The following is a 6,224-nucleotide window of genomic DNA, read 5'->3' as shown; positions in this document are numbered from 1 at the left end:
TCAGAATATCCTATAAACCTGCGACGGACTGGCTCAGTTGGGCACTAAATCCGCATGGGACTAGGGTTCCTGGAAGGTGGGCAAAGAGATTCGGCTGCGTCCTGCAGAAGCCTCTCTGCAGCGATTCCTTTCCCTTATCAAATAAAGCTCCTTCAAGTCCCCGTTCACAATGCTAAACATGGGGATTTTGTCCCCGGAGGCTTGGGAGAAAGATATCTGAAAAGACAGACAGGGACAACTGCCTCTTGTGCAGCTGACGGAGTTTTATTTTTCATAACCAATATTTATACCCTTATCCCCAGTGGTAAAGTATAAATACCAAAGAACAATAGTGAGGCATTAAGTGTAAACAAGATAAACATGATAAAAGAGAACCCGTGGTGTCACAGTTTAAGATTTGTCTGGAACCTTGTGATTAAAATCGCCCCCCTTGGCTTTGTGATTGAAATCAGGTTTCTGGTCTCACAGGTGAGTCCTAGGGGGCAGAGTCCGGAGTCCGGGAAAGGAGTCCGCAAAGACGGGAGTCACACCCAAAGTCCTTTTGGAGAAATTCAGTCTTTTAGGATCCCCTTTAATCCTTTCAGAGTCTTCCATTCCTAGGGCTTAGTCCATGCCCTCCTCTGTCTAGCAAGGTTTGAGTCATGTTTATGATCCAAAGGGCTGCGGTAGAAATCTGTCTGGTCCTGTCTGCTCCACCATCTCCTATGAGGCAATACTTTATAGTACAGTTAGTAGACAGGGCCAAAAACATAACACAGGTGATTGGATTCCTATAATTGTTCTTTAATGAATAACCTTGAAGCCAGTTTTTTATTGCAAACTTTGGGATTTTTACTATCCTGTTGCTGAGTCACAAATGGTAGGCTTTTGTTAAGCCATGGCTAGGAAAAGGCTTATTTGCATCTCTAAAAGAGAAGCAGATGGCCCAGATTCCAGAGAAACAATTTCACACCTTTTGGGGGATGAAGCAAAAGGTAGGAGCCTATGTTTGGAGACAGGGCAGATTTGCATCCTCCCCTGTTGGGGCCTACTTGGCTGGACCAAGATGGCACCCAGGCTTGTTGCCAGCATGGATTCAAGATGGCGCCTAGGCTTGCAGCCAAGTCATGAGACTCACAAGATGGATGTCTCCTTGAGCATGCACAGTGTGCTATGCTACGTGCCTGCAGAATGATCAGTGATGCAGCACCTTGTGCTACCACCAGTCTGCCTATGAGGGAGTCAGAAATGTGCATGCCCTAGCCGTGGGAAGCTTGGGGTTGGTAGGGAATAGAGGGAGGGATTATGATGCTGATATATATTGTGCTTGCTGTACGCACTGAGAAGGAAGAAGAGACATATTATTGAGACATATTAAGGATCCATTAAAGAAGAATTCATATTTCAGCTGAAGAGGTGTCTGTGTCATTCTCTAAGCCCCTGCGGGTCGGAGTCTTAGGGGACGATACTCCCCTTTAGGAGCTAATCTGTAGATCAAAGGACCTGCCTGCAGAAAGGCCGAGAGGAATTTTGCAGCCCTTCTCCAGCCTCTGACCTCTGACTATGTTTTATTACATCTGGAGCAATGCAGAGAAAGTCTGAGGGCTCAGACATATTACTAGAAAATTTATCTTCCATGGACTCAACTTCTCCCACAGTCCTAATTCTTGGGATCCTGTTTTACATCATTGGAGCTATTAGTATAGAATTCTAAGAGCATGGAGTACTTTGGCCAGAGATAACGCTCCCTCCTCAGGGCTTTGCTTCCGTTGAGCATTTATCCAGTCATGCGGGTTCACGCGCACAGATGCCAAAGAAGGGCGGCGGTATAAACCTGTATATATGATACACTATATGGATAATATTTTATTAGCACATAAAGATGAAGGAATTTTATTATCAGCTTATTCTACCCTACAAACTGCATTACAAAGTAATGGTTTGATTATAGCTCAAAAAAAAAAGTACAAAGAGAACCACTGTATACTTACTTGGGAAACATTCTTAATCCCAAGACACAAAAAATTCAATTACATAAAGATAATTTAAAAACCATAAATGATTTTCAGAAACTTTTAGGAGATATTAATTGACTAAGACCATTTTTAAATATTACTACTGGAGAATTAAAACCTTTATTTGGTATCTTGAAAGGTGACTCAGACCCAACTTCCTCTCAGATCGTAACAGAAGGACGTGCTGCTCTTAAAAAAATTGAATTGGCTATTGAATGTCAAAGGAAACAGTACACTACACTGATTATGCTAAAGAATGGGTGGCTTATATATTGACATTGGCACATACACCCACTGCTGTTTTGTGGCAGGACGGACCATTAATGTAGATACATTTACCTGCTACTCCAAGAAGAGTTTTAATGCCATACTGGGAATTAGTTGCCTGCTTGGTGTGTTCTGTCAGATCAGAATCTATAAAATATTTTGGTAAAGAGCCTTCACTTATTAGTGTTTCTTTTACTAAACAACAAGTACAATGGCTTTTTCAGAATGTTGGTTCATGGGCTATTGCTTTTGCATCCTTTATTGGAAAAATTAACAATCATTTACCTCATGATAAATTATTACAATTTCTTAATAAACATGCTCTTATATTTCCTAAAATAATTCATGCTACTCCCATATCTCAAGCAGTCTTGGTATTTACTGATGGCTCCTCAAATGGTAAGGCATCTTATGTAATTAATAAACATAGTACTATAATTCAAACATCTTTTACGTCTGCTCAAGTTGTAGAATTGCAATCAGTAGCAGCTGTTTTTCAACATCTGATATGCCTTTTAATTTATATACTGATTGCTTATATATAGCTAATGTCCTTCAAACATTGGAAACTGTACCATATATTGATATGCATAATAAATTGATAGGTAATTTATTTTTTCAAATTCAAACTCAGATCTTATAATGACAACATCCTTATTTTATTGGGCACCTAGGAGCACATTCTGCTTTACCTGGTCCTCTGGCAGAAGGTAATCAAATTGCTGACGATGCTACAAAATTTGTCTACCTCTCTCAGTTGCAACAAGCTCAACGATCACATTCTTTACATCATCAAAATAGTGCTGGTCTGTGTGAACAGTTTCAAATTAGTTGAGAAGCAGCATGACAAATTGTTAAACAATGTCCTATATGTCCAGAGTATTTGCCTGTTCCTCATTTAGGTGTAAATCCACAGGGGTTGTTTCCCAATAATCTATGGCAAATGGATATTATGCACATTTCTGCCTTTGGTAAACAAAAGTATGTTCATGTGTCTATTGATACTTTATCAGATTATGGCTATAGCCCAAACTGGGGAGGCCACTAAGCATGTAATTTTCCATTGTTTGAAATGTTTTGCTTTCTCAGGCCTTCCTACCTGCATTAAAACTGATAATGGTTCAGGATATACTGAGTATGGCTTTTAAATGATTTTGCAATACATATAATATCAGCATATTACAGGTATACCCTATAATACTCAAGGACAGGGCATTGTAGAACATGCCCACAATTCTTTGAAAACAACACTTTTGAAAATAAATAAAATGGGGAGTTATATCCCCATTCACCACAGAACTCTTTAAATCATGCTCTTTTTATTCTTAATTTCCTGAATGCTGCCAAAACTGGGCACACAGCAGCAGATAGATACAGCAGATAGATATTGGCATCCATCCTCCAAAAACAATTTTGCTGTAGTAAAATGGAAAGATCCTTGCACAGGAATTTGGAAAGGTCCCAACCCTGTACTAATATGGATCAAGCAAAAATGGAAAACTTTCGGATTAAAGCTGATGATGCTCCCAGCTTCGATGATGAATGAAACATGGACTTACATTCCAGATCATCCCATATTTCATCCAGCTGTTTGGGAACAATGAGAGATCACTGTCTTCAGTGATAACTCACGATTGCTGAGACTTCTTGCTTTGAACTTATTACAGAAACTTTTAATTATTTTGGACAAATAATTGGCACACTCTTATGTTTTTCCAAAAATATCAAAAAGATGGGATGTCTTCAGTTGATGCCTGTGGTATTGCAGACAAGTACAAAGACTGATAGTAATTGTGCTATTAAAGGCGTGGTTTTGTGGGGCCCTGGTTACACAGGGAAAGAAGATAAAAATGTTAGTCCACCAATAACTTGTTTACCCTGTTAAACTGATTTAACATGTAGAAATCCTAGTGTTAATTGGAAGAAATGTCTTACTGAAATACCTATTTTTCATGATATTCCAATACCTTGTTTATTAGAGACTCGGGACAAAGTGTGTCCTTGGACAAAGTGAGAACATTTTTATTCAGCAGAAGTACACAATCTACCTCTAAGTAGTACCCCCATTTAAGAGGCTGGTAGTCAATAATGGGTAAGATTTCCTTGGGACAAGGAAACCTAAGACAGGATATACAGCTTATAGCTCTGTATTGTCCAAAGACATGTAATCCTTGATACCTGAAGGAAACAACCTAAGACAGGCACAGTCTTCTTTTGAATATAATAAAAAAAAGGGGGAATTGTGGGGAGCCATTGAGGTTTTCCCCTAAAAGACTACTTCTGACTGTCCTTTACCCAGAGTCAATAAGGTTTGGAATCATAGAAAGTTCAAAGTAAAAGGTCTGAGAGAAGCTCAGGTGGTGATGGCACGAGGGATCGATTGACCTGACCATTATGCACACAGGTGGTGATGGCACATGGGATTGATTGACCTGGAACTGTATAAATAGGATGAGAGATATAAACCCGGGATCGGCCAGTAGAGATATTGACCCAGGAGTGTACTGGCAATCCTTCCATGCTAGAATTAAATATTCTTTGAATCTAATTCTTAGAATTGAATTCTTTCATCCTCATGCCTCTCTTCAGAACCTGTACTTTTGCTGGCTAGCTCCGGCAAGCCTACAGTTGGAAATATTAAAATTAGCATTTTAATTTAATTAAATTAATTAATTTATTTTTGTAGTACTGAGGATGAAACCCAGAGGCTTTCTACTTCCAGGCTACACTCCCAGACCTATTTGGAAACAGGGTCTCACTAAGTTGCTGAAAGCCTCACATTCCTCCTGTTTCAGCCTCCCAAGTACTAGGATTACAAGCATGCACCACCATGCCCAGATCAAACTTAGCATTTTTAAACTTTGTGTATTAGTTTCCAAAGGCAATAGTTTACCAATTTCCCATTAACTTAAAATTTAGATATGACAGACTGACAATATTTTGCCATACTTGCTTCATCTTCTCTTTCTTTGAAAAAGGTTATCTTCCCTGGGTATAGAGTTCTAGGTTGATATATATTTCAGCACTTTAGAGTTGGTGCAATACTGTTTGATCACATGGATTATTTCTGAAGTGAAATCGGCTGTCAAACTTCTTTGTTCTATACTTATATGTTTTCTCTGATTAGTTTTAAAATTTTCTTTTATCATTGAGTAATTGTTTTCTTCTACTTAAAATTTGCTGAGATTCTTGAATCTATGGACCTAATACTTTTTTAAAATCAAATTTGGAATTTTTTTTGGGTACTGGGTTTTGAATCCAGGGCATGCTATCTCTGAACTACACCCCAGATCTATTTTTTATTCTTTATTTTGGAAGTCGAATGCCTCTTGATTCAATCTACAGTACCAACAAATGAATTCTTGTATAAGAACCATCATCACAGCTAACAAAAATAATTATTTAATATCATCCAATAGCAATTGGGTGTGGCAGCACATGCATGTAATCCCAGTACTTAGGAGGCTGAGATAGGAGGAGCTCAGGTTTGAGGCCAGTCAGCAATTTAATGAGACCCTCAGCAATTTAGTGATATCCTGTTTCAAAATAAAAATAAAATCGGACTGGTGGTGTGGCTCGGCTAGAACTCCCCTGGGTTCCATACCCAGTACTCAGCTCCAACACATACACCAAAAAAAAAAAAAAAAAAAGAAAAAAAAAATTAGTAGCTAATATATCCAAACAAGGCCCACATGTTGCACTCAACTGCATGTCTCTACCACTTCTTTTGACAGTTTACCTTGTCCTTCTTCATTTTGGTTATGCCAGACTTGTGAAGCTAGACTTCTCAGGACACCTCCTTTTCTGGGTATGGAAGATTGCCTCCTTGTGGTATCCATTTGTTCCTGTCTCACTTGCTATATTTAGAAATTAAGTCTAGCAGATTGATTAGGTTCTGTCTCTTTTGGGAAAAGATCCTCCATAATTGTTACTTAATTATTTTCTACTTATCAGGAGGCAGAC

Source organism: Muscardinus avellanarius, assembly GCF_963383645.1.
Source record: "Muscardinus avellanarius genome assembly, chromosome: 7".
Taxonomy (NCBI): Eukaryota; Metazoa; Chordata; class Mammalia; order Rodentia; family Gliridae; genus Muscardinus; species Muscardinus avellanarius.
This window is presented reverse-complemented; position numbering follows the sequence as displayed.